At 37.8% G+C, this 22382-nt stretch overlaps 1 long non-coding RNA gene across 1 annotated transcript; it reads left to right on the forward strand.

Annotated features, from left to right (window-relative positions):
- The first annotated feature begins 19563 nt into the window (after window positions 1-19563).
- LOC130459542 (uncharacterized) lies at window positions 19564-22107 on the forward strand. The gene is made up of 3 exons (XR_008919001.1): window positions 19564-20472; window positions 21182-21253; window positions 21903-22107. It is a non-coding gene; the product is annotated as an uncharacterized lncRNA (long non-coding RNA).
- The last annotated feature ends 275 nt before the right edge of the window (window positions 22108-22382 follow it).

Raw genomic sequence — 22382 nt, forward strand, 5'->3', positions numbered from 1 at the left:
AAACTTGATTTGACCCATATGATGTTTGATGATGACTTGTTGATGTTCTCTAGAGCTGATTAAGGTGTTGTGAAGGCATTTTTTGCTGCTTTCACTAAGTTTTCTTTGGCCTCTGGTTTAGAGGCTAACTTGCACAAAAGTGAGGTCTACTTAGCACGTGTTCCTAGTCATATAGCCAACAATATTATTGCCTCAATTGGGGTCCCTCAGGGGTCTTTCCCCTTTAGATACCTTGGTGTTCCTCTTACAACTAGGAAACTGTCTTTTGCAGATTGTAAACCTCTTATTGACAGAACTGTTGCAAGGATCAAGAGTTGAACAACTAAGTTTCTCTCTTATGCAGGGAGACTCCAATTAGTTAAGTCTGTCCTTTTTGGTATTGTAATACCCCGAAATTTTAAACTCGATTTATTAAAATTAAAAATATTTATCAACTTAATTTCGTTTTTAATTAAATTCCGAATAATCGAATTTCGTTATTTTAATCGTTTTTACGAATTATTTTAAACGACAAATTTATAAACTGAAATTATTTATTTTCGTTAACGATAATTTATTTATTTTTAAGGAATTATTTCAATTAAACATTTTATTACAAATTCTGGATTTGCCAAATATGGTGAATTTATTAAATTAAAAAAAAAAAAAAAAAAAGGGGAAAAATGCCTGCTTGCTCTCCACGCATATCCCACCTTCCCTCAAATCAGTCCCCATACATTTTCTTGAGCCTCAAGGCCTTCCTCTTCTAGAATCCTTCACAAAACTTACAAAATTCTTTCAATTTCTGATCAATTTCATTACCAAAAATCAATTCACAAACTGAGAAAAAAAGCATCCCCTTGTTCTTCCTTAATTCGAACCACCACCGCAAACACCACTGCAACCACCAGCCACCACTACTGCCACCTCCGTCCAACCACCACCTTGACCACCGTCTCCCTCCAGCACCACCGCACACCCACCGTACCTCCCCCTGCTCTCTCCTCCCTTCGCGACGCCCTGCCCCTCCCCTGTTCCTGCTCCTTTCTCCAACTCGCAGCACCACCCCCATCGCACTCCACCACCGCCCACCATCACCAACCCACACACCAACCTCCGCCGCCACACAAACCCCCGGTGCTCCGCCCAAAATCGCCAGAACTCTCCCTCACAACCCCTCTCCTGCTTCCCCTTCATTTTCGCACTCCCTCCTTCTCTCGCTTGTACCACCACCGCAAACCACCGCCCTCACCGTCGCCTTCCGGCGCTGCATCGCCCAGCCAGACGCCTCACCCCCCTTCCCTCCTTCCTCCTCGTGCCCTCCTTGCTCTGTTTCCCCTGTTTTCGGCCCCTTTTCCCTTCCCCTGCTCGTGTGTTTCATTCCCAGAAAATCCAAAACAAGGTTTTTATTTTAAAACTTTGATTTTATTCTCCTTAAAACCCAAATTTAAGGATCGGGCCATTTCAAATTGGGCCTTGGTGAGTTAGAAACTGAATTGTTATCTTCAGATTTCTTAATTACTAATTTTCATGTTTTAACAAAATTTTATAATCTAATTAGTTATTAATAAATCGTTATTATTTTTCAGGTTTAATTATCGATTTTAATAAAGTAAATTACTAGCTTATTTAACAAAAATAGAATTTAAATAATATTCATGAAAAACGATTTATGAATTAATTATATATATATATTTCGATTGAAATTCCGATTAATAATATTTTCGAAAAGTATATTTTCATTAAAATTCATTATTTATAAAATACGTTACTTATAGAATTTATTAGTTATAAAGTATTGATTTTAAATTATTTAACGATCTAGTACTAATTCAATTGTTTACTATTTAAAGAAATTGGACTCGGAGCTCAGGACGAACGAACCCAGGCAAATCCCTAGCGAATCGCGGAGTTAGGTAACGGCTATTGCTAGTACCCGCAATCCCCTTATAAATATGATTTATGAAATTATGACGTTATGATTGAATTTATGAATTAAATGTTTTGATGTGTTTTATGGATTGTGGGATGAAATATGATTTGTTTGAATTGTTTATTATAATATGATTTGATTGAGTTTTCTCATAAAATTATGTTTATGCAATGCTTTGAAAGAAATAATATGTTTATTGATCCCAGGATCAAAATGATGTTTTATGAGCTAAATGAGTTATGTTATTTCGAACTGAAATACAAGCCAAGGCTTAGTAAAAATACATAAAACATGATAAAATGAAAGTGAAAGACCTGGTTTGTCTGGCGGTATATAAACTACCATCTTCCTATCTACCGGTCATGCATGCACCACGGACACCTGTCCACCCATGGATTACGAGCCCAGGCTCCCATGGTTTATGAGCCCAGGCTCAGGGCCCAGGCCCCATGTTACGATGAGCCTAGGCTCTTATGGGCCCAGGCCCGGTGGAGAATTCCTTCACGGTTCGTACTTGCCGACAACTAGCATGTTAAATTACAAAGTTTATGAATGAAGTGAATATGATGTTTTATTAAATGTTTTACTTATTCTATTCTCCCTGTGTTATTAAATAAAATGAATTGAAATGAATTTACGCTGCTAGAATGGTTCGTTACCGAGTCTTCGGCTCACCGTTTTGTTTTCCATTTTAGGTACTGCGGGGATCGATGGAAACGAGTAGAGGCGAGGAGTTTCACTTTAATATTATCCACCTAGTTTATATTTACGGTTCTAATAGTTTAATAAGTTTTAATTAAAGACTTTAGTAAGTTATGTACTTTCATTTTGATAATATAAAGGATTATTATATATATTTTGGAGTATTTAATGGCTTATGATTGATGTTTGCCTTGTAATTTCCAAAAAGGAGGTTACGGCAGGTAATGCCCTGACCAATTAGGTTAATTCCGCTGATAATTATGCTTTAATTATTGAATTAGAGGTCGGGGCGTTACAGTTTGGTATCAAGAGCAAAGGTTCTGGACCATAAGTGCTAAATCTTACGGGTTTTGGCACGAATAGAATTCATTAGGCTTTAAGTGAAGAATTTTAAGGAATGAGTTAAAAAGAATGTTCTAAAATCTTGCTAAGTTAAAATGAATATGAGTGTGAGTGTAGGAACGGGATCAAAGGGTTTATTTTATATTATTCTTTCGCTTCAATCTGATAAGATATGTTATGCAGAATGTCGACCATTGATGCTATCAACGATGTTACCAACGGAGCTCGCAACGAGCATCATGTTCACGATGATAACGACATTACTCACGAGGAGTATGTCCATGTTAATGGCCATGAGGAAAGGATGGAACGATTGGAAAATGTGAGTGCAATGTTGGCCGAATTAGTCCATGATTCTCGGAAAAAGAAAGATGTTAGTGGGAACGAGAGCGCAACGATGTTCAAGAACTTTTCGTCACTCAACCCACCATCCTATGATGGCAAGCCTGATCCAGTTGAGTTCGAGGATTGGATAAGTCGCATTGATCAGTTGTTTGAAACCCTGCAATGCCCTGAGAAATGGAGAGTTGATTTCGCAGTGTTCTACTTGACGGGTCAAGCAGGATTATGGTGGAAAGTTAACAAGGAACGAAAGAATGGGCTTGGATTTGGTTGGAATGAGCTACAAAAGTTAATGAGAGACAAGTTTTACCCACCATCCCTGAGGAAACAAAAAGAAGATGAATTTCTACACTTGCAACAAGGAACAATGAGCGTGTTGGAATACGCAAATAAGTTCATGGAGTTGTCAAGGTTTGCACCAGACCTGGTGTCGACAGAGCAGTCTAGGATGAACCGTTTTGAGCGAGGCCTGCACCTTAAGTACCAGGATAGGTTGTCCACTCAGAGGTTTACTTCATACCAGGATATGGTTGATATTGCAGCTAATGTAGAGAGAGTGGTACTGCTTCGAGAAGCGAAGAATGTTGGGTATAAAAGGAGAAATGAAAACCAAAGTCAAGGAGGAGCAAAGAAGCCTAACCAAGGCTACCAGGGAAATCAAAGGAGGAACGATGTTGGAAACAAAGGACAAGGTTATCGTGGAAACCAGAATAATAGGGCGCAAGAATGTGCCAAGTGTGGGAGAAGAGGCCACATCGAGAGTGAATGCCGTGTAGGATCGAACACTTGTTTTCGATGTGGGAGCCATGATCATTACATCAGAGATTGTCCGAAGCAGGTAACCCCAACCACGAGAGGACCAGTTCCAACTAACAACGATCGTGGTCGGAACAACAACAACACAGGAGGTTCAAACCGCAACCCACCCCGACCACCGCCAGCTGGAAGAGTTTTTGTGATGAGACAGGATGAGGCAGATGAGAATGATAATGTTATCACCGGTACTTTCTCTATCCATTCTTTAGCAGCCCATGTTCTTTTTGATTCTGGAGCTTCACATTCCTTTATTTCTCCATTGTTTGCAAAGTATTTAAATTTGAAACCATGTTGTGACTTTCATGCTATGAGTGTTTCCCTTCCTAGTGGAGAAATTGTGAAATGTAGAACCATGTATAAGGATTGCCCTATTATAATAAAGAAAGTTGAGTTTCGAGCAGACTTAATAGCTTTTGACCTATCTGAATTTGATGTAATCTTGGGAATGAATTGGTTGACTAAGTATGAAGCTAACCTTAATTGTTCGAGGCAAAGTGTGACCCTTATAACGCCAGATGGAGATAGAGTTTCATTCCATAAGTTAGTAAGAAAACCAACGATTCAAATTGTCCATGCTTTGAGAGCACATAAAATGATTGAGAGTGGTTTATCTGGTTATCTGTGTAGTGTTATTGACTTAAATACCTCTGGACCTTCCATTACCGACATACCTGTTGTTTGTGAGTACCCACATGTTTTTCCAGAAGAAATACCTAGTATGCCCCCACCAAGAGAATTAGATTTCAGCATTGAATTAATTCCAGGATCCACCCCTATTTCTAAGGCACCATATAGAATGGCACCAGCTGAGTTACAAGAATTAAAGAAACAATTAGATGAGTTACTTGAAAAAGGATATATTCGACCTAGTGTTTCACCTTGGGGAGCCCCTGTCTTGTTTGTGAAGAAAAAGGACGGAACTATGAGGCTATGCATAGATTATCGAGAGTTAAACAAGATTACCATTAAGAATAAGTATCCCTTACCCCGTATTGATGATTTGTTTGACCAACTTCGAGGTGCAAAAGTGTTTTCTAAGATTGATTTGAGGTCAGGTTACCATCAACTTCGAATTAAACACGAGGATATTCCAAAGACAGCCTTTAGAACCAGATATGGTCACTATGAGTTTGTTGTGATGCCTTTTGGATTAACCAATGCGCCAGCTGTATTTATGGATTTGATGAACCGTATTTTTAAACCATACCTTGATAAGTTTGTAGTTGTTTTCATTGATGATATTTTGATATATTCTAAGAGTAATGAGGAACACGAGGAGCATCTGAGAAAAGTGTTAGATATGTTGATCGAAAACCAGTTATATGCTAAGTTGTCAAAATGTGAATTCTGGCTTAAGGAAATATCATTTTTAGGACATATTATCTCTGAGAAAGGTGTATCTGTTGATCCTGAGAAAATAAAAGCAATTGTGGAATGGCCTAGACCAACTAATGTACCCGAAGTACGGAGTTTTATGGGTTTAGCTGGATACTATCGAAGATTCGTTCAAGATTTTTCTAAGATTGCCTTACCCATAACCCGATTAGTTAGAAAGAATACCAAATTTGTGTGGAATGATGATTGTGAATGTGCATTTCAAGAACTTAAGAAACGTCTCACCACTGCCCCTATTCTTACCCTTCCATCTGGAACTGACGGATTTGTAATCTATAGTGATGCCTCTAAGAATGGGTTAGGATGTGTCTTAATGCAAAATGGAAAAGTCATAGCTTATGCTTCACGCCAACTCAAAGTCCATGAACAAAACTACCCTACCCATGACCTTGAACTTGCAGCTGTTGTTTTCGCCCTTAAGATTTGGAGACATTATTTGTATGGAGTTTCGTGTCAAATTTTCACCGACCATAAGAGTCTTAAGTATATTTTCACCCAAAAAGAACTCAATATGAGGCAACGTAGGTGGTTAGAACTTCTTAAAGATTATGACCTTGATATTCAATATCATCCCGGAAAGGCTAACGTTGTTGCAGATGCATTAAGTCGGAAGTCTCACCTAAATTCTATCCTAACTTTTTCCCGAGTCAACCGAGATGATCTACAAAAGATGGAAATTGAGTTTATCAAAGGAAATGCTTGCTTGAATGTGTTGGTAATGAAGCCAACTTTGATTGATGAAATTAAGGAAGTGCAATGTAAGGACTTGCAATTAGAAAGAATAAGGAGTGAAGTGGAAAATGGGAAGTCACCTGGTTTTGTCATTCAAGAGGATGGCACGTTAAGGATTCAGGGAAGATTATGTGTGCCTAATGATGAGAAGTTGAAAAAGAGAATCTTAGAAGAAGCTCATAGTTCACCATACTCGATTCACCCTGGAGGAAATAAGGTGTATAAGGATTTAAGGCAAATGTATTGGTGGAGCAACATGAAGCAAGAAGTGGCAGAGTATGTGGCTAAATGTTTGACATGTCAGAGAATCAAGATCGAGCATCAAAGACCAGCAGGTTTGTTGCAACCTCTGGATGTGCCAGAATGGAAATGGAATTCAGTTTCAATGGATTTTATCATAGGTTTACCAAGATCAACCAAGGGAATGAATGCTATTTGGGTCATTGTTGATCGATTAACAAAGTCAGCGCATTTCTTAGCAATGAAGAGCAATTCGAGTTTAGATCAACTTGCTGAACTATATGTGAACACTATTGTGCGATTGCATGGAGTGCCTAGTTCGATCGTTTCTGATCGTGATACGAGGTATCAATCAACCTATTGGAAAGAATTGCAGAAAGCTCTTGGGACGAAACTTAACTTCAGCACCGCATTTCACCCAACGACTGATGGACAAACAGAACGCACTAACCAAATTGTTGAGGATATGTTGAGAGCATGTGTTTTAGATTTCCAAGGAACCTGGGAAAAGTTTCTGCCTATGGTTGAGTTTTCGTACAACAACAGTTATCAGGCCACTATTGGTATGGCACCTTACGAAGCACTTTATGGAAGGAAATGTCGAACACCATTATGTTGGAGTGATATCGATGAGGCACGTATTATAGGACCAGAATTGATTCAAGAAACTACAGACAAGATTCGTTTAATCCAATCAAGAATGATGGCAGCACAAAGTAGGCAAAAGAGTTATGCCGACCAACGAAGAAGACCACTAGAGTTTGAGGTTGGAGATCACGTGTTCTTGAAAATTTCGCCAACAAAAGGAATAATGAGATTTGGTCAAACAGGAAAGTTGAGCCCAAGATACATCGGGCCATATGAGATATTAGAAAGAATAGGTGCAGTAGCATATCGACTAGCTTTACCAACCGACTTGGAAAAGGTGCATAATGTGTTCCACGTGTCGATGTTAAGAAAATATGTTCCTGATCCTAGCCATATGATTACGCACGAACCCTTGATGTTGCGAAATGATTTGACTTACGAGGAGAAACCAATTGAAATTCTAGAACGAAGAGAGAAACGACTTAGAAGCAAAGTAATTCCAATGGTTAAAGTCTTGTGGGCCAATCACTTGACATCTGAAGCTACATGGGAAGTCGAAGCGCAAATGAGATCGAAATATCCCCAGTTATTCGTTTAGAAACGATAAGATGTATGAATTTTAAATATGCTATTTGAATGATTATGTTATAATATTATTCCGCCATGTTTGTCTAGCGAATAGAACGATTAAGTATGAATTATATGATTCTATGAATGGCTAGTTCGACTGAGCTCCAGTTTCGAGGACGAAACTTTTTCTAAGGGGGTAAGGATGTAATACCCCGAAATTTTAAACTCGATTTATTAAAATTAAAAATATTTATCAACTTAATTTCGTTTTTAATTAAATTCCGAATAATCGAATTTCGTTATTTTAATCGTTTTTACGAATTATTTTAAACGACAAATTTATAAACTGAAATTATTTATTTTCGTTAACGATAATTTATTTATTTTTAAGGAATTATTTCAATTAAACATTTTATTACAAATTCTGGATTTTTGCCAAATATGGTGAATTTATTAAATTAAAAAAAAAAAAAAAAAAAAGGGGAAAAATGCCTGCTTGCTCTCCACGCATATCCCACCTTCCCTCAAATCAGTCCCCATACATTTTCTTGAGCCTCAAGGCCTTCCTCTTCTAGAATCCTTCACAAAACTTACAAAATTCTTTCAATTTCTGATCAATTTCATTACCAAAAATCAATTCACAAACTGAGAAAAAAATCATCCCCTTGTTCTTCCTTAATTCGAACCACCACCGCAAACACCACTGCAACCACCAGCCACCACTACTGCCACCTCCGTCCAACCACCACCTTGACCACCGTCTCCCTCCAGCACCACCGCACACCCACCGTACCTCCCCCTGCTCTCTCCTCCCTTCGCGACGCCCTGCCCCTCCCCTGTTCCTGCTCCTTTCTCCAACTCGCAGCACCACCCCCATCGCACTCCACCACCGCCCACCATCACCAACCCACACACCAACCTCCGCCGCCACACAAACCCCCGGTGCTCCGCCCAAAATCGCCAGAACTCTCCCTCACAACCCCTCTCCTGCTTCCCCTTCATTTTCGCACTCCCTCCTTCTCTCGCTTGTACCACCACCGCAAACCACCGCTCTCACCGTCGCCTTCCGGCGCTGCGTCGCCCAGCCAGACGCCTCACCCCCCTTCCCTCCTTCCTCCTCGTGCCCTCCTTGCTCTGTTTCCCCTGTTTTCGGCCCCTTTTCCCTTCCCCTGCTCGTGTGTTTCATTCCCAGAAAATCCAAAACAAGGTTTTTATTTTAAAACTTTGATTTTATTCTCCTTAAAACCCAAATTTAAGGATCGGGCCATTTCAAATTGGGCCTTGGTGAGTTAGAAACTGAATTGTTATCTTCAGATTTCTTAATTACTAATTTTCATGTTTTAACAAAATTTTATAATCTAATTAGTTATTAATAAATCGTTATTATTTTTCAGGTTTAATTATCGATTTTAATAAAGTAAATTACTAGCTTATTTAACAAAAATAGAATTTAAATAATATTCATGAAAAACGATTTATGAATTAATTATATATATATATTTCGATTGAAATTCCGATTAATAATATTTTCGAAAAGTATATTTTCATTAAAATTCATTATTTATAAAATACGTTACTTATAGAATTTATTAGTTATAAAGTATTGATTTTAAATTATTTAACGATCTAGTACTAATTCAATTGTTTACTATTTAAAGAAATTGGACTCGGAGCTCAGGACGAACGAACCCAGGCAAATCCCTAGCGAATCGCGGAGTTAGGTAACGGCTATTGCTAGTACCCGCAATCCCCTTATAAATATGATTTATGAAATTATGACGTTATGATTGAATTTATGAATTAAATGTTTTGATGTGTTTTATGGATTGTGGGATGAAATATGATTTGTTTGAATTGTTTATTATAATATGATTTGATTGAGTTTTCTCATAAAATTATGTTTATGCAATGCTTTGAAAGAAATAATATGTTTATTGATCCCAGGATCAAAATGATGTTTTATGAGCTAAATGAGTTATGTTATTTCGAACTGAAATACAAGCCAAGGCTTAGTAAAAATACATAAAACATGATAAAATGAAAGTGAAAGACCTGGTTTGTCTGGCGGTATATAAACTACCATCTTCCTATCTACCGGTCATGCATGCACCACGGACACCTGTCCACCCATGGATTACGAGCCCAGGCTCCCATGGTTTATGAGCCCAGGCTCAGGGCCCAGGCCCCATGTTACGATGAGCCCAGGCTCTTATGGGCCCAGGCCCGGTGGAGAATTCCTTCACGGTTCGTACTTGCCGACAACTAGCATGTTAAATTGCAAAGTTTATGAATGAAGTGAATATGATGTTTTATTAAATGTTTTACTTATTCTATTCTCCCTGTGTTATTAAATAAAATGAATTGAAATGAATTTACGCTGCTAGAATGGTTCGTTACTGAGTCTTCGGCTCACCGTTTTGTTTTCCATTTTAGGTACTGCGGGGATCGATGGAAACGAGTAGAGGCGAGGAGTTTCACTTTAATATTATCCACCTAGTTTATATTTACGGTTCTAATAGTTTAATAAGTTTTAATTAAAGACTTTAGTAAGTTATGTACTTTCATTTTGATAATATAAAGGATTATTATATATATTTTGGAGTATTTAATGGCTTATGATTGATGTTTGCCTTGTAATTTCCAAAAAGGAGGTTACGGCAGGTAATGCCCTGACCAATTAGGTTAATTCCGCTGATAATTATGCTTTAATTATTGAATTAGAGGTCGGGGCGTTACAGGTATTCAGTTATACTGGTGTCAAATTTTTGTTATGCCAAAAAGGGTGATGAAAGAAATTCAGAGAATTTGTAGATGCTTCCTTTGGTCTGGTACTGATGCAGGATCTAGGAAAGCAGCAGTCTCATGGGAGCAGTTGTGTTTGCCAAAGAGTTGTGGAGGGTGGAACCTTAAAGATTTAGCTGTGTGGAACAAAGCTGCAGTTTTGAAGCATTGTTGGGCTTTGGCTTTGAAACATGATAGGCTTTGGGTAAGATGGGTGCACTCTTACTACATACAACATAGGGACTTCTGGACTATGCCTATTCCTAATGGCTTAACCTGGTCATTAAGGAAGATTTGGCATAATAGAAAAGTCTTTTTGTAGACCAATAGAGTTGATCAGTGTAATCCCCCGTAAATTTATAAATGTTATTAATATATTTTAACGTATATTATTTATATTTAAATAGAATGTATGAATTTTAGTAATAAATATATAATTAACGTATATTTATTTTATTTTAAGTACGTTCTAAATATTTAATGATTTTTGAACTTTATTATATTTATATATTTAATGTATATTTAATTTTATTTAAATATATTCTAAATATTTTAACGATTTGTGCAATAAAGAATAATTTTAGAATTTTATGTTGAAAAGAATTTGAATTAGGAAAACTCGTTGAATTCGGAAAAATAATCCTATTCGGTTTTGACTCAAACACTAAAACCCAAATCTTAATCCTATCCCACATGGGAAAAGCCCAAAATAAAAACCCAAAAACTCTTTTTCTATTTCACGTAAAAACCTTAAAACCAAAACCCTCCCCTTGCAAAACTCACGTAAATTTCAAAGTCTCAAAACCTTGCGGCCTCTCTTCTTCACGTCGTTGTCCTTGCTGCGACCCAGCCGTCGGACCACCAACGACGGCGCTCCCCTCTTCCGTCGCCGGACCTGCACCGCCGGTAACTCCTCCCTCTCGTCTCTAATTTCTTTCTTCTTCCCTTCTTCTTCTTCCCTTAATTAATCACGAATTTCTATTTTCTCAAGCAACCACCACCGCCGTCGCCCAGCTGCTTCGCTGCGCCGCCCAACCCCCTCGTCGTCGCCCAGCCGCCGCCAAAGCTTCACCGCGCAGCCGCCGTGCACGGTAGTCTCCTACGTTCTTTCTCTTTCTCTTTCATTCTTCTTCCCCTAGTTGTTTATTCCTCCTCCTTACTCGTACTTTGTTTGCTACGACAGCCACCACAGCCAGTGTCCTGCCGCCCAGCCGCCTCTGTTTTGCCGCCCAGCCACCTCTGCGCCGCCGACCAACTCTTCTCTCACCCTTAATTTTGGTTATTTCTCCTCCTTTAATTTATTTAAATTATTATTTATCTTTTAATAAATTAATTAATGTTAATTTTCATGATTTAAATTATTAAGTTTTGATGATGTATTTAGAAATTTCAGATTATATGTTGTTGAAATTAATGTAATCATTTTTAGATTTGTTAATTGCGTTTAAGTTAGAGTTTTAATGAAGTTTTATTAATTTAATTCATGTTCCTTGAATATAAATTATAAGTTTTTATGATTAAGTTAGATTTTCAGATTATATATTATGTTTAAATAATAAATTTAATTTTCAGATTATGTAATTGAATTGAAATAAGGAATTTAATTATTAAAGCATGGATTTTTAAGGTTTTAATATTCTAAAATCATAATAGAATGATTATATATTATTAAAGCTATTATTTTTATGATTTTAAGAACGTTGATTATGTTTTGTGGACGTTTGAAATTATTTTATATTGCTGGAAATTTTAAAAGGGATGTTTTATTGGAGTTTAGAACGATTTGGGATCATTAGTTTAATAGTTATTATGCTAGGAGGTTATTTAGTTAAGTTTCGATATTGGGGATGGTTCAAAATGTGTTTAGGGTGTATTTAGAGTACTTTAGTATTGCTGTAAATTGTTGGATATTGATTGGCCGGGGAATTTTATTGGTTGTTTTTAGGCGGAGAATTCTTTGTAGGCGACTTTTGAATTCGTTAAAGTGGCCTATCAGTTTGTTTACACAAGGTACGTACATACCTGTGTGCTTGGAATGTGTGTGATTTGTTGAAACCATGTTGAAAGTGTTGATGAACTCGGTTATGTTGAAATTGTTGATGAACTTGGTTATGTTGAAATTGTTGATGAACTTGGTTATGTTGAAAGTGCATGTTTAATATTGTTGGATGGACATGTTAAGCATATACATTTCGTTATGAGAATTATAACATGTTAGTAGATGATTGATGCGAACATGTTGGTTGGGAACATTAGATTATTATATATATTGATTCAGATCGATTGTTCATTGTTCCCTTTTAGCTTTTCACTACTTTATAAGGGCCGAGGACCTTGTTTAGTTAGTTGAAACCTTATACCCATATAGAGGGGTTGATCAGTATTAAAGGAAAGGTTGGATTAATTGGAATAAGTCTTGATTGATACCTCTATGATCACTTACTTAATTCCAAGATAAAAACAGTCGTGAATGAATGTTGTTTGTATGCCTTATGTGATTGTTGAGTCACAACAGAGTTTAATTTGTAAATCATGTAAAGTGAAACTGAGTAGCAATAACTTTAGACTGTGCACGTCTAAAGTGACGGACAATCAGGAGTTGGGGTCATGGGTCGCCTATGGCTTTTTCTAGGGCCAGATTGATCACCGGTTCTATTTTATTCAAAAGTCCCTCGATATCGCAGGTCATTGGGGTTTACGGAGTCGCGCCCGTACCTCGTCTTCCTTAGTGAAGAAGAAGAAGTTTCTAGTAGACAACTCAGTCCATTGACTATTTCAATTAAAATAATGTTAATGACACAAAGGTCTAGTTTAGTCAAATATAGTCTTCAAGTCAATATGTTTTGGTTATCCTTGCTTATGTTTTATATATTAGTATCATGTTAGGATTGTTCGTTTAATAGAATCATGTCAGGATTATTATTGATTTAGTATGTAGTACTCAGCTTTGCTGATTACGTGCTTTTGCTTGTGCATGTTGATCATGGCTATGCCTTATTGATCCTGTGATGACCCAATCTTTGGTGAGAAGTCTCTAAGGATCAATAAGCATTGTCCATCTGCAGGTTTGAAGATGTTGCATCATTGGGGTCGGGAATAGAGAGCTTGTATTTTGTTTTGATTTGCTAAGTTGACTTGGGTTTGTTTAATTGGACTTTAAACTTGTTAGTTGATCTTATTTTCGTTGATTGATTTTGGGATTAACTATGTAATCGATTATTTATAAACCTAAAGTTAGTTTTATGTTTTTTGCTGCAAAATTCTGAATAAGCCGTTACGTTTTCACACGGGCGATAATGCCTTGATAATTCTCTACGTTTTATATAAAAATGTTAGTTTAGAAAAGAGAGAATTGTCGGGGTGTTACAATCAGTTTGTGCAGGCTGGGAAGTTCAGAATACAGAAAATGTATAAGTTTTTACATCCAGCTCGAGATCAGGTAGTTTGGAAGAGACTGATTTGTAACAGTCATGCTAGCCCCAAAAGCACTTTTATTGTTTGGTTAGCAGTTCAGAATAGACTTTCCACAAAGGAAAGATTGATAAATTGACACTTGAATATTGATGGTACTTGCATGTGGGCTTTGTTAGTTGGAGAATGAGAGCTTGACTCACTTGTTCTTCTCTTGTTCTTACTCTAAGGAAATTTGGAGGCAGTATCTGCACCATTTAGGGGTGATCAGGGGTGTTTTGACTTGGCAATAAGAAGTTCAGATTGCAACGAAGAGAAGTAGAAGCAAAAAGAAGAAGGCCTGCAAATATAGTATAGCTTTTCTAGAAACTGTGTATGCTATTTGGTTTTGATAAAATAAGAGAGAGTAGGAGAGAATTGTGTTTTATGTGTATTTCGTTGCTTCTGTATATGTGAGTACAAAGCTTTATATACTACAGCTAAAACACTTGATGACCTAGTGTATATAATAAGCAAACTAATTACAAATCTTCAAGGTAAAAGCCCAAGCTACAACATAAGTTGTACGCTGCTATGATGGGCTTTTCCCATACACTGCACTCGTAGCTCCAATGCTCCCCCTCAAGTTGGAGTGTGTAAGTCACGGACACCCAACTTGGACAAAAGAAATGTGAATTGTGAGGCGCCCAAAGCCTTGGTAAAAATGTCAGCTAGTTGCTGAGTTGTACGCACATGAGCGGTTGTAATAATCCCCGATGTCAAGAGCTCACGAACAAAATGAAAATCAATTTCGATGTGTTTTATTCGTTTATGGAAGACGGGGTTGGCAGCAATGTGGAGAGCTGCTTGATTATCACAAAAGAGGCGAACGGGATGAGTGTGGAACACACCAAGAGAGGCAAGAAAGCTCCTTAATCACTTTATCTCAGCACAAGTAAATGCCATTGATCGATATTCGGCCTCTGCGGAAGACCGAGAGACAATTGTTTGTTTCTTCGTCTTCCATGAAATGGGGGACTGGCCAAGAGTGACAAAATAACCAGATATGGAGCATCGAGAGGTAGGGCAACTAGCCCAATCAGAGTCACAAAATGCATAGAGCCGAAGGTCATTATCGGCACGAAGGAAAAGTCCTTGACCTGGTCTCCCTTTTAAGTATTTGAGCACTCTTATGGCAACGTCATAGTGGTCTCGCCGAGGCTCTTGCATGAATTGAGAGAGCATATGAACCGGGTAGGAAATATCGGGGCGAGTCAAAGTAAGATATATAAGACGGCCAATGATGCGACGATAAAGAGTAGGGTCTTTGAAAAGAGAGCTTGTGGAGGAGGCAAGCTTATGGTGTTGTGGCAATGGTGTGTCAACCGGCTTTGCACCTAGGAGACCCATTTCGTGAAGAATGTCCAAAGTGTATTTTCTTTGGCACATAAAAAGACCATCTGCATTTCTAGCAAATTCAATCCCCAAAAAGTACTTGAGTGGGCCAAGGTCTTTTAATTGGAAACAATCATCCAAATATCTCTTAAAAATGGCACAAAGAGATGGGTTATTACCAGCTACCAAAATATCATCAACATAAACAAGTATTGAAAGAGATTCTCCTCCCTTCCGATATCGAATTCCAACCCAACCACATTCTCCCTTTAGGGGAGAAGTCATAATTACGGGGAGATTGACGGAGGCCGTATAAGGACTTTCGGAGTCGGCAGACCTTCGTTTGAGAGGCCGAGGAAAAACCCGGCGATAGCTTCATGTAAACCTCCTCATGTAAATCACCATGTAAAAATGCATTATTGACATCAAGTTGATGTATTTCCCAATTCTTCGCAACTGCTACTGCGAGGAACGTACGAACACTCACCATTTTAGCCACGGGAGCAAAAGTCTCAGTAAAATCCTCCCCCTCTTTTTGATGATTCGCGAGCACCACGAGGCGAGCTTTGTGCCTCTCAATTTTCCCATCAGAAAAATATTTGGTCTTATAGACCCATTTACATCCAATCGGTATTTTACCGGGCGGAAGATCAACAATATCCCACGTGTCATTACTTTCAAGGGCATCAATCTCTAACTTCATAGCCTTTAGCCATTTTTCTTCCTTAGCTGCTTCTTTATATGACCTTGGTTCCACATTAGCAGTAACAGATGCAAGAAATGTTTTATGGTCATTAGAAAAAATATCGTAAGTGACATAGTTTGCAATAGGAAAACGCGTACCTGAGGAAGACGATTGACTATGTGGAGTTGTAGTCGCAGGAGTGGGGTGTGTCGCACGTGCCGAGTGACAAATATAATTCGAGAGCCAAGATGGTGGGTGACGAGGACGCTTAGGAGGCAATACTGATGCAGCAGGTTGAACGGAACACATGAGTCCCGAGTCGGAAGACTGCTGAGCCGAGTCCAACGGGTCCTGGCGCACAACGGTGGTACGTTGTGGCTCATATGATAAAGGTGAAACTTGGCATGTAGTATCAAATGTGGTAGTGTCGTGGGCTTGAGTTGGTGAGGGTGGGCTCGGTGGTCTTGTGTTAGATGGAATTGGTTGGTTGGATGATTGATTTTGTGGAGTTGGGGAGTTGGCAGGAGTAAAATAATCAAAATCAAAATCCATATTAGTACTATCAATAAATGGGGTAGTTGTAGGTGACGTAGTAGTAGCAGCATTTTCAAAAGGAAATGTATCTTCCTGGAACCGTACATCACGTGAGATGAAGGTTTCTTTTGTTTCCAAATCATAAACCTTCCAACCCTTTTTGCCAAATGCGTAACCAAGAAATACACAACGTCGACTACGAGGCCCAAATTTATCTTTCCGTCGAGGATTATTATGAGTGTAACACAAAGAACCAAATACTCGAAGCATAGAAAAAGATGGTGATTTACCAAATAATACCTCATATGGAGTCTTTCCATTCAAAATACGGGTAGGAGTACGGTTGATTAGGTGAACCGCCGTATGAACACAGTCTCCCCAAAACTCGATTGGAAAAGAAGCTTGAAAACGGAGCGCTCGAGCAACTCCTAAAATATGTCTATGTTTTCTTTCGACACGACCATTTTGTTGAGGGGTACCCACACAAGAGGAATTAAAGAGAGTACCTTGTTCAGCAAACCAATTTATCATTGAAGTAAATTCAGTGCCATTATCGGAATGGATTACCTTGATACTCTTGTTAAATTGAGTTTTGACCATAGGGAAAAAATTACGGAAACATGAGGCAACTTCCGTTTTATCTTTGATTAGATACACCCATACCGCCCTAGAGAAATCATCGACAAGAGTGAGAAAATAATAGGCACCAGAATTCCCAGATTTTGTATACGGACCCCATAAATCACAATGTACCAAATCAAACAACCCGGATGCTATATTATCACTTAAAGGAAAAACCTTGCGAGTTTGTTTAGCCCTAAGACAAACATCACAGGATTCTAAAAACTTCTTTATTTTGCTACTGTTATGAGTACTAGAAATAAATGACAAAGCCTGACTAGAAGGGTGACCAATCTGTTGATGTAGAATTGTTGCAGACTCTACATTTGTATGATGAGATAAAATTTGCTGAGTTATCGGCCGAAAAACGTACACCCCATTCCGCAACTCACCCAGTCCAATCGCCATCCTCGAAGCACGGTCCTGTAAAACACACAAACGTTCATTGAATGTCACAAAACAATTTGCGTCAGATATTAAACAACTGATAGAAATTAAATTGCACTTCGAGTTTGGAACAAATAGCACGTTTCGGAGAATCACTCCAACACCCAATTGTACACTGCCTTGTTTTGTGGAAGTAGTTTGAACTCCGTCAGGTAAGCTTACGGGAGAAGGACGGATATCTGTAGTATCAAATATGGACTCCAAACGGGAGGTCATGTGGTGGGAGGCCCCACTGTCAAGAAGCCACTCAAGCTTACCATTCAACTTGTCAGATGGAGGGGATGAGTCAAGGAGACACATGAGACGCTGCACTTGTTCGGCTGAGAAACCTGGGATGGTTACGGTATTCGAAGAAGCAACAGAGGTTGAAACTGCAGCAGCGCTACTGCCAAGAACCGAGGCAGTGGTATTGTTTGCAGTTGCCGACGAGCCACGACCTGACTGTGCTCCCCCTCTGCCCGAATTCTTCCTGCCACGACCTCTTCCTCTTGTACCACCATTCGGAAAGCCAATACGCATATAGCAGAACTCATATTCATGGTCGTTTCGATCACAAAACTAACAATGCAGGGGTGGATTTGATGATGTAGGTTGTACAGGAGGGGTTGGTATGTTGGACTGAACCGCAAAGCTTAGCATTTCAGTTTTGTTGTCGCGACCACGGACTATGGTTTTGTGCTTTTCTTCCTGAGATGCAAAAGAGAAAGCTTTGTTCAAGGTTGGGAAGGGATCCATGCCCAAAATTTGAGTCCGTATTGTACCATATTCTTCATCGTCCAACCCCATAAGAAAATCGTGAGTACGATCTCGCTCCACCCGGGCTCTCAGTTTGGTGGCAGCCGCACATGTACAGCCACATGTGAGGTCTTCGGTATCATAAAAAGCATCCCACAAAGAAGTGAATTTGTTATAAAAAGTCACAATATTTACCCCCTCCTGTCGTAAGGTATGATATTCATGATTTAATTGATGGATCTTTGGTCCATTTATAGTTGCATAACGTTCCTCTAAGTCACGCCAAAAATCAATGGCAATACGATGATTAACAACACTAGATTGAATTGAGACATCTAGAGAGTTAAACATCCAGCCACAGATAGTCGAGTTATTTGACCGCCAAGCAATAAATTCGGGGCTTTTCTCATTAGTTGGTCGACTAATCTCGCCATTGAGAAAACCAAGCTTATTCTTGCCCTCAAGAGCATTAGTAATGGCCTTACACCACACATCATAGTTATCTCCAAGAAGAACAAATTTAGTAATAGACATACTTGGTCCTTCAGAAGGATGGAGAAAATAAACCGACGAGGTGTCGTGAATAAGTTGAGGTTGTTTTGGTGGAGCTTCACTGTCGCCTGCCATGATGATGGAGGAAGGAAAAAAAACGAAGCTCACAAACCCTAAAAAAATAAACTCGTAGGTGTACATGTGTAGTTGATGAAGTTAATGAATCTTTTCACTTTTATGGTGTAATACCCCGTATTTATGAACATATTTTATTAATAATAATTAGCTTTATTAGCTTTTAAAGCATCTTAATTTGAAATTTCAAAATTTCTTTTTATAAAATGAGTGAAGTATATTTCGTTTATATTTATTCTTTCGGTTATTTAAATTGATATTAAAATGTTTTGATTATAAATTATGTTTAATTTCCTTAAATTTATCGATGTACTAAATTATGATTTTAAAGCGAATTTTACATTTTATAAGCGGAAATTATATTAAATTATATTATTTATTGATTTTAAAGTTATTACGATTTAAGTTTAATTATTTTCTAAAACTATAACAATTTATAAAATTATGATTTTGAAACTTAGCTCGTGTTAGTTTTATACCAGCAATTATTTTTCAAAAACTTGTTATTAATTAATTGGGCCAATTAAGCTTATTCAAGTCCAAGAAAATTCCAAGCCCATGTGATTTAAATCTGAAATTTTATCACAAAAAGAAAAGGAAAAATCATCAATCTCACGCATCATCATCATCTCCATCACACCTCTCCTTCAATTCCATGATGATACCTTGATGCACCATAATCTCCATCACACCTCTCCTTCAATTCCATGATGATACCTTGATGCACCATACATCCATGGAAGCTTCTTGCAATTGCAAATTCACTATTACTTAGCTTCTTCTACGTGTGAACACCTAAATCAAACACCATCATCAAGCTCTCTCTACCATATGATGCACCACCCAAATCATCCAATCAAATTTGAAGCTTAATCTGATTTTCATCCAAATTCATCTATAAATAGAGCAAGGATTCAACCAAATCAATTCACTAATCAATTGCAAACTCACCTCCAAAAATTCAATCACTTCAATCCAAGAAACACCCAATTAAAATCCCAAATAAATACTCCCTGCTTCTCGTTGCCTCGGCCAGCCACCACCGCTGACCACCGCCGAATCAACCACCTAACCACCGTCGGAAAAACCTGCTTCCAGCCGCACTCCGACGCCCTCACTCCTCTTCTCTTCTACCCGTAGCTATCTCTCTCTTTCCTGCTCCTTTCTCTTCCCCCTCTCGTGTCTCCTTCCTCCCCTCCTTGCCTGCTCCTTCCTCTCCTCCGCCTTGCTGCACCGACGCCAGCAGCTCCACCACCCCACCACGCCACCCTGCAACCCTCTCTCCTCCTCCCTCCTCCTTCTCTTTCCGTCGCTCGCTCCTCCCTCTGCCTCCCCTCTCTCGTAACTCTCTCCTGTGCCCTCCCTTCTCGCTGCAGTCCACCGCAAACCACCACCGCCAAAACCCGACGCCACGACCACCCTTGCAGCACCGCAACCACCTTCTGTGCTGCCGCTGTCCCAGCCCAACCGACGAACCAAACTCACGCAACCCCCCTCATTTTCTTCCTCTCCTCTGCTTCTCCTTTCTCTGTAAACAAGGACAACTTTGATTTATTTTGAAACCAACTAATGAATCAGTAAACTCAAAAGTCATGTGACCCATTTGACCCAATTAAGAGTAAGTAGGCCCAATTTCAAATTCCTACAGTATTTTCTATTTTAATTCATATGCACTTCTCATATTTATTTATGTTAATATATTTATTTAAGCTAATTTAATTATTTTCACATTTTATTTTTATTGAATATATTTTCTAATGTTGCAAAATTGTTTATTGATATTATTATTGACAACTTTATATTATTATGAGAATATGATATTTTATTACATTTATTTCTAAAATAATTAAAATGGAGTTTTTTGTTATTACTTAAATTAGTTAAAAGTCGTTGTTATTGAAATATAAATTCTAAACGATGTTTTATTTATTCATTATTATTATTATTATTATTATTACATTCTTCTATTTTTAAAGTAAACAAAATAGATTATTCATTATTACTTTAATTATTTTATTATTATGAATTATATTTATAATAGGCTATACTATTTTCATGATAAGTTTAAATATTTGTTTTCAAACTAAAGTAATTAATGTCATTTTTTCTACGAAATCAACATATTTATATAATGTGAGTAACTATTTTAAAGTAATTATATTAGGTAAGTTTATTTGTTTTAAAAGAGGTTTCTTATAACAATATAAAATGTTTTCTTGAAGGGAATTCTAAAGTTGGAGATTATCTAGAATCTAAGCGTAGTTCGATGATAGAGTTTATTATAATTGGTAACTACTAACATCGTGATTAAATTCTTACGTTACAAGATTCGTTTCTCGGAATTCAAGGCGAACGTTTCAATAAAGTTAAGGAGTAAGAATTTCGTATTGCGGTATAAGGTAACATCTATTGCTAACACCCACAATCCCCTTCGCAAATGCGTTTATGGAAATGTTTTATGAATTTGAGAAATGCGTTATGAATTACAACCTTGTTTATGATATGATTCTTGTTTGGATTGTGGGATTCTCTTTTGATTTCAATTATGATTTTATGAATGATTTCAATGAGCTTTACGAAGCATGATTTATGATTATGAAATGATATTATGTCAACGCATGAATAAGAAATGAAACATGATAACGAAAAGCGAAAGACAAGGTTCTGGCAGTATTTGACCTGTTCTGTTCTGATTCTGATTCTAAATCTGATTATGGTCGTGCACGTACCCTCGTACCCCGCTACCCCATAATGGGTAACGTCTGTTTCTGTCTGATTATGATGGTACGATCTGGTGGGAGACGTCCTACATTCTGTTCATACTTGCCAGTAACCATGAATGAATGTTTTTAATAATATAATGGAAAACTATTATATTTCATCTTATTGTTTATCTTGAATTGCAAAAGATTTTATGAAATGATTTGCAAAAAGGTTTCACAATATTCTACTCTCCTTCTGTTTGCAAATAAAATGAATTGAAATGAATTTACGTTGTTAGGGTAGTTGTTACTGGGCCTCGGCTCATGATGTTGCTTTTGGTTTTAGGTACCGAAGAGGACAACGGGATGGATTAGTGTGAGGACGTATCACTTAAAGCAAGGTTACTCAGTTTAATAAGTGAGCTTCACTAGTTAATTATGTACTAAAACTCTAGCTTTAAATTCTAAGAATTATTATGGTTTGTATTATGACAATTTAGTTAATATCACGAGTCTTTTGTTTCTTTAATCTTTGTTTAGATTAATATTGAATTATGCGCCTTGTATCTCTCAATAGAGAGGTACGGCATGTGACGCACCGACTAAACTAGGATTTCGCTGCTAATTATTTAATGATTAACTTAATAAAATTGATTAGAAGTTGGGGCGTTACATATGGGTATCAAGAGCAAAGGTTCTGGGACCGAGAAATAAAGCCTTACAGAGATACTTTAGTCTATTATATAAGGGGACACCAAAAGTGCAATTACTAAATTGACCTCAAATGTTCCTTTATAGAATAGAGATACATGAATGTCACTTCCCT

This window comes from Spinacia oleracea, chromosome 4, assembly GCF_020520425.1.
Source record: "Spinacia oleracea cultivar Varoflay chromosome 4, BTI_SOV_V1, whole genome shotgun sequence".
NCBI classification, from domain to species: Eukaryota; Viridiplantae; Streptophyta; class Magnoliopsida; order Caryophyllales; family Amaranthaceae; genus Spinacia; species Spinacia oleracea.